General features: G+C 32.5%; 1 protein-coding gene across 2 annotated transcripts in view; it reads right to left on the bottom strand.

Annotated features, from left to right (window-relative positions):
- Nucleotides 1-11,183: 11,183 nt before the first annotated feature.
- rspo4 (R-spondin 4) overlaps nucleotides 11,184-12,198 on the bottom strand; it is a 16,671-nt gene continuing 15,656 nt past the window's right edge. For both annotated transcript variants that reach the window (XM_055214258.2, XM_055214259.2), the window contains exon 5: nucleotides 11,184-12,198. This exon is cut by the window's right edge. The gene's annotated coding sequence lies outside the window, so the exon portion shown is untranslated.

The raw sequence follows: 12,198 nt of genomic DNA, 5'->3' as shown, positions 1-12,198 counted from the left end.
CGAAGTGCATTCAGCACAGAAATACTCTGTAACACACCCAACTGCTTTTTTGACACTTTGCCTACGTTTAGCATGAGGAAACAACTCTATAACTGTGTTAATAAGTCAGAATGCATGAAATACCATTGAACCACCCCTTTAAACCATTGTCGCCTGGCGTTAGGGTTAGAGTTGGGTTTGGGTAAGTATGTCATTTTATGTCAATCTAACCCTAAACCCTAAACTTTTGCAAATTCAGACTTACAGTATAAAGACATGAAAACCAGTGAGTTTAGCATCGATGATGTGAAACCTGTTTTGTCACAGCTGTAAATGCTAGGTAAATGATAAGATACACACTAACTGTGTAAATAGAGGTCTTAAAGTTAACTTTACCTTGTTAATGTGTTTGCCAACAGAAACGTCCATAATTATTTACCCAATGCCCCGATGCATATCTGAGTTCTCAGAACGTTCAATCACCTGCCTGCTATTTGGCTCTGTTATTTAGATATGATGAAATCTTGACCAATTGGCCAGTGTATTTTGAAACTGAGCGTACGCTTAATTATTTCGGATTGCTTTTTAATCATTACGCTCGGCTCCAAGAAAGTCAAGGTCATTACTGCAACCAATGAAAGCTGCCCCATGAAACATCATTTTAATCACAATTTCATTCTCGGTTCAATCGTGTATGTGATCGCTGCTCTAGTGGAAAGCCCTGGAGACCTGGTCCAGATCGACATAAAACTTCATCAGGTGCTCGGTGCTGTAATAAAGAGAAGAGAATGACGTGTGACGGGTTTTAAAACAAACCAGAGGTGAGACTTGAATGACAGATGTTTGAAACGTATAAAACTACAGTGGTGTTGAGTTTTCCTGTCCTTGTAAATGTCCATTAGCTGGAACTCTCCGTGACAAAACTAATAACCGTGCAATACATTTTAAACTCTAATATGATAAATATCTGTGTCTAAGCTTTGAAGTAATGAAGATTTTCTTTAAAACTTAATTGTGCTCCTGTATAGCTCAGTTAGCTGTGCAATAGGTCATAGGTTCGAACCCAACACACATAGGCTACTGATAAAAATGTATAGCTTGTAATGCACTGCAAGTCAGTTTGGACAAAAGTGTATGTCAAATGCGTAAATGTTATGCTGGCAAGTTAACCGAATACTTAACCGGGTGAAAAAATCTAATTGTTTGAAAAAGTTAGACAAGTTTGGAATGACAACTTTTTATTTCTTGTGTCTTTAACACACCTTTGTCTCTTTTTTTCTTACCCAATTTATAAAAAAGTTGAAGCAAAAAAATTATTTACTAATTTTAAACTCTGTGTATATTTTGATAATCGTTCTGAATCTGATCGCTTACAAAAAAAAAATCCTGTTTTGTTTGTTTGTTTATTGTTTGTTTGAAAGCAGAGGGTCTGTTCTTTCATTTGATATATTTGTGTGTTTATATATTTTTAAAAGAAAATTTTCTTGGAAGGCATTTTGTGAAACTTTTGTGAAAATCACAAAAAGTGCTGGCGGGCAACTTTTAAAAAAAGGCTGGCGGGGAATGAGTTAAAAACACACTTGAATTTTCATTTTTTAAATATTTGTCTTCATTTAACAAATATTTGTTATTGTTTTTACAGTATTGAAGTGTATTTCTTGTGTCTTTAACACATCTTTGTCTCTTTTTTGTCTATTTAACCTTTTTCGCGCCACTGACGAGTTATCTCATGAAATAAGAGAAAACATTTGCATAAAAAACGTGTTCCTGATGAGTTTTTATTATAATCGGTAATACCGTGATTATCCTCTAAATGGCGCTCTTACCCAATTTATAAAAAAGCTAAAGCAAAAATTATTTACTTATTTTAAACTCTGTGTATGTTTTGATAATCGTTCTGAATCTGATTGCTAACAAAATTCCTTCACAAAAATGCAATTATTTCAGCTTTTTGCTAAAAATTTTTTATTTTTAAAGAAAAATACCCATAGCATTTAAGTTATATAGATAGGATGAAACATTTCTTTTCCCATTTTGTTTGTTTATTGTTTGTTTGAAAGCAGAGGTTCTATTTTTTAATTTGATTTATTTGTATGTTTATATATTTTTAGAAGAAAATTTTCCTGGAAGGCATTTTGTGAAACTTTTGTGAAAATCACAAAAAGTGCTGGCGCGCAACTTTGACAAAAAAAAGGCTGGCGGGGAATGAGTTAAAAACATACTTGAATTTTTATTATTTAAATATTTGTCTAGAAATATTTTTATTGTTTTTACAGTATTAAAGTGTAGTTTATTGTACTCTGTCTTTCTTACTTTTAGTAAGTTAATTGTGTTTATTGAAGCAATAATGCTAAATAAAAATGACCATAAATTGTAGTCTGGACTTGATAAAGCTTCTCTTAAAGGGCACCTATTATGCAAAGTCCACTTTTATAAGGTGTTAGGACATAAATGTGTTTTGACAGTGTGTGAACACAATAACCCAAAAAATCCACAGCACCATGTTGGAGAGCACTGGTCTTCATGCAAAAATGGCCTGACAAGATGAATTTATGACTTCATTGCAATTTAATTATCAAGACAACATCCAGCTTGTTTTCTTTAAAACAGTTTTGGATTGTTCATTGTTTATTTTAGCCTCCGGCACTTTTTTATCAACCAGTAGTTGCCTGATTGTGGATGGCAATTATCTTCTGCTGGCATTACTGTTGTGATTCGATCAGTTCCTCTTTTAAATATGAGCGTTAAGCTTTATAAACCACTTTTAGTGTGATACCATTTTGATTTCTGGCTGTGTTTAAGGTCTGCGTAAATCCTATCTTATCTATGTTTTTCTTACAAGATTGGACTCAGTTTCTACGAAATCAGAAACACTCGTAAACACGTCCTGTACGAGCTTTGTTTCCCTTGGAGTGACCGATTCCTCGGAGCTGGCAACATGGACCAGATTTGCAACCGAGCCAGCGAGAAATGTGTTTAAGGTTTAGGGAATGACCTTAAGTAATGGGTCTCCCAAAAATGTGTATATACCAAGAGAGAAAATATAAACAGTTTAAATGAAAAGCAATCAATCTTAACATTGTGCCTCAGCTATCTGAAGGAGTGCAGTGTCAGCAATTCAAAACCTATCTATCTATCTATCTATCTATCTATCTATCTATCTATCTATCTATCTATCTATCTATCTATCTATCTATCTATCTATCTATCTATCTATCTATCTATCTATCTATCTATCTATCTATCTATCTATCTATCTATCTATCTATCTATCTATCTATCGATCGATCAGCAATGCAAATCTTACCAGCGACTTACAAACAATACCATGACCATACTTTCTATGCAAAATAAACCAAACACATGTGAAGTGAAGTTCAAGCAAAATGGCATTTCATTTGCATATCAAAACAAAATCTCAGCAGCAGTTCATAACAGCTGTTATATAACTTACACAAACTACTGTCTATAAGAGATTGTATCTTTGCTCAGTAGTTCTGCGGTTGGCTTCGGTTTCGATTACGGTTTATTAATAAACCAGATGTCTGAATCTAATCCCCATGTGAAGATGAAAATCCCCTCTGTATCCATGTAAAAACAGGTTGTGGTAAAAATTTTAATGCAGTACCCAAGTAATTCCCAGTAGCAGGAGTTTATATAAGTTTATATGCTTAGTTTATATTAGTTTTGTTTGACTTTCACTCACTTGGGGCGTTTCTACTAAAAAACCTGTAAAATAAAAATTTACTTAAGTCATCAATCATACAGACATTGTTAAAGGGACACTCCACTTTTTTTGGAAAATATGCTCATTTTCCAGCTTCTCTAGAGTTTAATATTTGATTTTTATCGTTTTGGAACCCATGCAGCCGATCTCCGGGTCTGGCAGTACTACTTTTAGCATAGCTTAGCATAATGCATTAAATCTGATTAGACCATTAGCATCACGCTAAAAAATAACTAAAGAGTTTGGATATTTTTCCTATTTAAAACTTGACTCTTCTGTAGTTACATCGTAACCACCCCTAAATTGTTTTAACTTCATGCTGCATGTGTACGTTTAAATGCACTGGAGCTGTAGCTGACAATGGTATATTTAGCCGTAAAAGTGCTTTAACGTGCTAGCAAACACATTTAGAAAAGCTTTTGGGTAAAATTAACCAGTCAGTCAGTGGCCGTGGGCGGGGCTTTGTTTGTATGACATCACATTAACAAGAAAATCCAAACAGCATGAATAATGAGACTACTTTGTTTTAATGGGGATTAAAAAGAAAGAGAGGGTGTTTTTTGTGTTCAGACACTGGCAACAAACATTTATTTAAACACCGTAAAAGTGGATTTTGCATAATATGGGCTCTTTAAATGGCAAAGACTTAACATGTCTATCTGAACAGATACAACCTCTTTTAATCCCATTTCTTTATTATTTTTGGTCTTGCCTTTCATGGAGAGCATACAGGAGTGTAGAAAGAGCAGAAATGGGATTTTATGGGAATGATCTCATGGCAACTGGGCGGGGCAAGTTTAGGAACAGTCGTGATTGATGTCTGAATGTTGTCTGATGTAAATGAAGTGACGGGGATGAGTTAATGGTAGAAATATTTGCAAGATGCATTAAGGATATCAACACGTTTTATAGGATTTGAACAAGGCAATCAGCCAAGCATGTACTACTGTGAATTTGGTCGGACTAAAATACTTTCTGGAAAGTCATGAGAAAGCTTCTCACTGATATTCCACTTATTTTTTATGTAAGAGCGGGCATTTGTAAATGTAATGTTTCTGGATTTGGGTACTATTTAAAAGGTCGTTATATGTACCATTTAGGTACAGATATGTGTATACACTGCAAAAAATGATTTTCAGGAAAATATTTTCTTGGTGTTTTTGTCTTGTTTTTAGTGGAAATGTCTAAAAATTCTTGGATTGGGATGCTTTTTCTTGAATTAACAACCCAAGAAAATAAGTCTAGTTTTTAGACCAAAAATTTAAAATTTAAGTGATTTTGTGTAAAACAAGCCAAAAAAATCAATGGGGTAAGCAAAATTGTTGACTTATTTTCTTGGGTCGTTTGGCTCATCAAGAAAAAGCATCTTAATTTAACAATTTTTAGATATTTTTACTGAAAACCAGACAAAATTACTAAGAACATTTTTTTCTTGAAAATCATTTTTTGCAGTGTATTTGGCACCAATGCCAAATTTGTTAGTATTTTTGTCTTGTTTTCAGTAAAAATATCTACAAATGCTTAAATTAAGATGCTTGAAATGAAATGAATTAAATTTAAGTGATTTTGTGCATAAAACAAGCAAAAAAAATCTGCCAATGGGGTAAGCCAAAAAAATCTTGAACATTTTTCTTAAACACTAAATTCAAGAAAAAATCAAGAAAAAATTGTTTACCCCTTTGGCAGATTTTTTTGCTTGTTTTATGCACAAAATCACTAAAATTTAATATTTGTGGAATTGAAACTAGACGTATTTTCTTGGGTCGTTTTGCTCATCAAGAAAAAGCATCTTAATTTAAGAATTTTTAGATATTTTTACTGAAAACAAGACAAAATTACTAAGAACATTTTTTCTTGAAAATCATTTTTTGCAGTGTATTTGGCATTGGCACCAATGCCAAATTTGTTAGTATTTTTGTCTTGTTTTCAGTAAAAATATCTACAAATGCTTAAATGAAGATGCTTAAAATGAAATGAATTACATTTGTGTGATTACAAGTGATTTTGTGCATAAAACAAGCAAAAATATCTGCCAATGGGGTGAGCCAAAAAAATCTTGAACATTTTTCTTAAACACTAAATTCAAGAAAATTCAAGAAAAATTTGCTTCCCCATTGGCAGATTTATTTGCTTGTTTTATGCACAAAATTACGGAGCCCCTAAGGGTACATGGTCATGGAGCAAAAATTAAATAGCTCATCAAGAGAAAGCATCTTCATTTAAGAATTTTTAGATATTTTTACTGAAAACAAGACAAAATTACTAAGAAAATTTTTTCTTGAAAATAATTTTTTGCAGTGTATTTGGCACCAATGCCAAATTTGTTAGTATTTTTGTCTTGTTTTCAGTAAAAATATTTACAAATGGTTAAATTAAGATGCTTGAAATGAAATGAATTAAATTTAAGTGATTTTGTGCATAAAACAAGTAAAAAAATCTGCCAATGGGGTAAGCAAAAAAATCTTGAACATTTTTATTAAACACTAAATTCAAGAAAAATTCAAGAAAAATTTGCTTCCCCATTGGCAGATTTATTTGCTTGTTTTATGCACAAAATTACGGAGCCCCTAAGGGTACATGGAGCAAAAATTAAATAGCTCATCAAGAAAAAGCATCTTCATTTAAGAATTTTTAGATATTTTTACTAAAAACAAGACAAAATACTAAGAATTTTTTTTCTTGAAAATCTTTTTTGCAGTGTAAAATGTACTCAAAGGTGTACTTTTTGAAAAGGTACCACCCCAGTGATGGCTAGGGACCTTTTTTTATTTTTTTCTGATAGTAGTAATACAACTAATACATTTTAATTAAAAAACTAAACTAACACAAAATGACACTAAACATTATTACTGTAAGCATTGTGTAGAGTGTGTAATACTGTAATGTTAACATTAAGATCATGAAACTTTTCACAGGGGAGTGTGTGTGTGTGTGTGTGAGGTTTAAAGGGCCACGTTTAACTCCGGTCAGAGTTTCTTAGGGTCCGGGGTCTGTGTAGTTTTTAAACTTCCCTCATTAATCCTGGTTTGAGTAGGAAACTTCCTGCAGTTAAGAGCGCAGCTCCCTGGAGAGATGTAATTTACAGACTACAGCACAGAATGATGCTGTCAACTGCATTCTCTCACACAAACACCAAACACAGAGACAAACTCAACCGCCGTAACCCTAAACAGGGCACCACGCGATTGATGTCTGTTCAGGTCAAAGCTGAGACTGTCCCACAAGGGTTGTTTCGCACTTTGCATTTTGACAATGGGAAAACAGTCACCCTAAAAGCAATACACGAGTGAGCAATGATGGTGATTAGCCAATGTGCACGTTCTCGGAGTTGGATAGAGGCTTTGTGTTATTGTTGTGTGTCTGTATACTTACATGTGCACTTTTCCCTAATTTTCCACATGCAAAGGCGACATGATCTCAATGTGTATATTAACATATTTTAAAATGACTTTTCCACATTTCCCAACATAAATCTCTATGTTTTTGTATGCATGCATGTGCCTAGATATTTTTAACATTTCATTTAAAGGTGCAGTGTGGGACCGAAATGCAATATTATATTCATAACTACATTATAAGTGGTGTATTTATGTTTTTATTACCGTAGAAAGAGCCATTTTATGGTTATACACCACGGGGCCACTTACAAGTAAAAGTCGCCATTTCACGCCGCCAGGTTACTGCAGTACCCCTAAACAGACAAACTAATCTAAAGAGCGCGTTTTGTCACTACATTGTTTCAGACGATGATATGTTTGTCCTGTGGCGGCTACCGTAGCTTCTCTATGCATTTCGAAAGGGAGGGGTGAGCGGTGGACTGAACCGTTTATTGCAATTCACAAACTCACCGCTAGATGCCGCTAAAAAGTCCCAAATTGCAACTTTAAGCAGTCGTAGACGAGACAATAAATAGGATTTGTTGCCCTGTTTTTCAGATTTGTGCGATTTATTGGCTAATACTTAAACGAATACTACCAAACCAACCTACCATTTATTTATCATTTGAACAGATTATGAGTACATTTAATGCTTTCCCCGCCATTGATAAGTTATCTCATTAATTAAAAGAAAACTCTTCCCTGCAAATGACGAGTTTTTACGGCAATCCATATTTCCATTTTTAGCCACTAGGTGGCACTCTTACCCAACTTATAAAACACTAAAGCGTCTACGGATCTAAAAGCAAATACTCTGTGTATGTTTTAATCATCGCTCTAAATAATAACAAAAGTCCTTTACAAAAATGCAATGATCTCAGCTTTTTGTTCAAAATTTGGTATAAAATTCGGAAACCTACCCATATTTGAGAGGTGATAGAAAGAGAGCAAATGAAGATGTTTGTTTAAAAGCAGTCTGTTCTTTCATTTGAAATAATGTATGTTTATATATTTAAAGAAAAAACTTTTTTGGAAGGCATTAAACTTTTGTGAAAATCGTAAAAAAAATGCTGGGGCTGGCTGGCAACTTTTGTTTTACAAAAACTGCTGGTCGGGAAAGAGTTAAAGTACATTCTGATAGTATCATTATTAACAATTTACACAGTGCCCTGTAGTAAATTATTACTTTTTCAAACTGTTATATCAAGAAAATATCATTCAACTTTATCAAGTTAAATAATGCTTGTTTTTGTTTATTAAATAACTCATCCTTAATAGAGACTCGTTGTTTACGAATATGGCAAAGAGAAAAGAAGGTCCCCATACTTCATATATTAAAGCAACTATTAATAGCACTATTTGTTGAAAGTTAACACATGGTGTGTGGGTGTGTGATGGAGGGTTAAAAGGTTACAAGCATTCAATCTATTTAAATGAACACGGAGACACCTGTGTAAACGTATAAACTTATAGACAAATGAAAGTGACGGCATTTCAAATCTTGTATATGTCTATAGTTTGTGAAAGCAAAGGGTGATGATGTCCATTGATTAAAACCTTGAGCTGGTTGTGCAAACAGAAGGTTGAAGCTCAGATAGATATAATGAGGAAGTTTCAGGAAAAAACAGATTAGTCCAGAGCAACTTAATGAACTCAATGAGTGAGCTCAGTGGTACATGAAGCTAGTAATGCTGGATGGGTTCAACTCCATAATTCATTAACTGGACTGTAGCTAAATCACTTGTTAAAAATGACAAATAACTACACTCCTAAATTTAAAGGTGCTTAACAATGCCATAGAAAAAGTATTTTTGGCTAAACGACTCCATAAAGAAACTTCTGCCATGGCATCGCTGTGAAAAACCTTTTTTAAGCACCTTTATTTTATAAGAGTGTAAGCAAATAACTGAAGATAAAAATTCCATGCAAATGTCAACCTTGTCATGAAAAGTAAGGTTTTTACCTAAAAAAAATCAACATTTCAGTCAATATTTGGTGGTTTCTGTTAAGGTTTTTTAAGCTTTTTTATTATTATAGTTTAGTAAGTGGAAATTTCAGAAATGTCACATCCATAACGTTGTTTCCTCTTAATGAATGTACATACAAAATTAAAATAAAATAAATATATGAAATGTTCTTTAAAGAGAAATTCTTTTTATTCATTTGTTGAGTATTATTGCTTTTGTTTTGTGCATTTTAATTCACAAAAATCAAATGAAGCCTGTTGTCTCCAAGAAACTTGTCACATAATGCATGTACAGACTGAGATCAATATAGTAATATTATAATTCAATATAGGTAATAAATGTATTCTCTAAGAATTTATATTTCAAGTTTTGATTGCAAATGTCACTGTAAAAAGTTGGCTCAACTTAAAAAGTAAGTTATCTGGCTGTATTCAAATTTTGAGTTAATTCAACTTAACAAATATTAGTTGACACAACACAAAACGATTTTTATGAGTTAATTAATATTTTAAAGTTAATTAATTAACTAATAATTAATATTAATATTTTTTAAACCAGGTAACTTACTTTATTAAGTTGAACCACAAATATTTTTACACTGTAAAAAATCATACACTGTAAAAAGTTGTTGGTTCAACTTAAAAAAGTAAGTTACCTGGTTTGCTAACAATTTTGAGTTAATTCAACTTAAAAATATTAATTAACAAAAAAAACATTTTGTGTTGTATCAACTAATATTTGTTAAGTTGAATTAACTCAATGCAGCCAGGTAACTTACTTTTTTTAAGTTGAGCCAACTTTTTACAAAATTTTGAGTTAATTCAACTTAAAAAATATGTGTTAACTCAAAATAAAAGGTGTGTAAAAAGGAGTAAGTAAAGAGCTTTTAGGTCGAACACTTAACCAATCTCGGAGTCCAGTTGACCACAAACGTCAGCAGAGGCAGAGATCGCATTCACATATTTTATCGCGAATAAAATAGATGCAACTGAAATACCAATAAATGCATTTACATGAAGATGTGTATAAGGAGAATCAATGAAGATGAACTGTTCATTACTGGAAAATGCTACTTAGTAAATGTTGGGATGTCTAGTGGTAATGCCTGGTAGTGTTTGTGTCAACTAATATGTGCAGACCCTTAACTCTTAAGTATAAAAGATTATTTGAATTCCTTAAGGAGACATGTGTCAGGTTGGATGCTGTTTGAACAGTGTAAAACTCACAACACATCACATATGTGTCACTTCACATTGTATTTGGCATATTTTCTCTTAGACTCCCACGGAGATGTTTAAGATATGTTGAGATGTTTCATTGTGGGCTTGTGACCCTGCGCTGAGCGGATGACCTCTAAACCTGATGCCTCTTTTTCAGTGAAAGCAAGCACATGTGATGCGTCCAAGTTCATTTTCAAGAACAGAAATCATCCTGTGGCCCTTTTCATGTATATATCAGGTGAATACTGCCATCTAGTGGTGCACTGAAACAATGCAATTTAGCAAGGAACTATACATTACATTACTCCTTTACAAATAGTTGTTTAAAATCTTATATTATTTTGCAAAATACAAATATGCATTTTGTGGCTCATAGTTATTAGTTCAAAGTCAAACTTTCTTCAAATGTTCTTTGTCATCAATCCAGTTTTTGTCATGTCATTTTGCTTATAAGATCATGTAATGGCAAATGTTAACCTTATTCCAGTTTTTATCACCGTAAAAGTTTCCAGACTGTAAAAAATGATATCAAATCAACATTTGATTATATATATATATATAATAACAAAGATATATATATATATATATATATATATATATCTTTGTTACTTTAACTTAACAAATATATGTTAATTTTATATCATTTTTACAGTGTGATATTTTTTATGTCACTTTATGTTAAATGTTTTATTTTACTTTAAAGTAACAAATTAGGTTAAACTATTTTAACTTCTTTATGTAAACCTATCACAAGACAAAACTTAAAATAGTAGGTTGAATTGATTTGCATAACCAAGTTGTTCTCACAACCAATTCATGATGCACAGGAGTTAACTGAAGTAATTTTAAAGGGCCCACAAATTAGTTACTTTTCGAAACATTAAACACAAAAATTACACACAAATGGTAGTGCTATCAGTTAGAATTCCTTTTATTTATTATTATTATTAATATCAACAATATACAACCCAGAATGAGAACATGAAAACATATCAATCTAACATCCCCACCCTGCGGTTTTTTTTACAACGGGGTACATAATGGATTTAACCCCTTCAGACACTGCGTCCACTGGAATGGACATCACGTTTTGTGGTTCAAATCAATAAAAATGCTTTTCAACCAATCAAAATAAGGCACACTGATTAAACACACAAAAAATCAGGTCTGAAGGGGTTAAGAGAACAAAGCAGGATTCATCAAACATGAATTTTAGCAATCACAAACTACCTTGTGTATATTAATAAAATATGTATAGCCTTTTTAAACAAATCTTAAATTTGCACAACAGTTTATAAACATTGCAAACCTTACATAAAATAAATAGAAAATAATAAACCTTGTGTATCTGTTGAGGTGCTCAAATTAATTTCCCCTACTTTTATTGACCCAAAATAAACATTTTTGGGAGTTTTGGGTTCAGTTTTTGTAAAATGAGTTTACACAAGTAATTTCCAAATGGGTTAAATCCTCTCTTCGTTTTGTTCAACACACATGAAATGCATCAAAAGCAACATATAACAGCTGGTCTCCCTAAAACAAGCTTTTATTCTCTGATCACCTGACATCTTCATTTAATTACACGAAACACTCCTTTCTCATCTGTATCGTTTTCATAACCGTCAAAGTAAATGTTTCTTTTGGGGAAAATTGATTATGAAAACATTTCCGTTTAACTGCGATTTTTCCAGTAAAAACAATTTGGCATCCTGAGAGAGTGCTGTGGAAATCAACACACGAGAAAAGCAAATAAATCACATCAAAATCAATAAGTTCCCATCCATCTGAAAACACAAAGAGCGTAATGAAGTACATTCTCATTTTCACAAGGGGATCATAATCAGTTTCAAATAAAAAATGATGATCTGTGCCTGAGTTTAATGTTACGTTTGAGGATTGAAAAATAATGAAATTTTATTTGTTAAAGT

Source organism: Misgurnus anguillicaudatus, chromosome 8, assembly GCF_027580225.2.
Source record: "Misgurnus anguillicaudatus chromosome 8, ASM2758022v2, whole genome shotgun sequence".
Lineage (NCBI taxonomy): Eukaryota > Metazoa > Chordata > Actinopteri > Cypriniformes > Cobitidae > Misgurnus > Misgurnus anguillicaudatus.
This window is presented reverse-complemented; position numbering and strand designations above follow the sequence as displayed.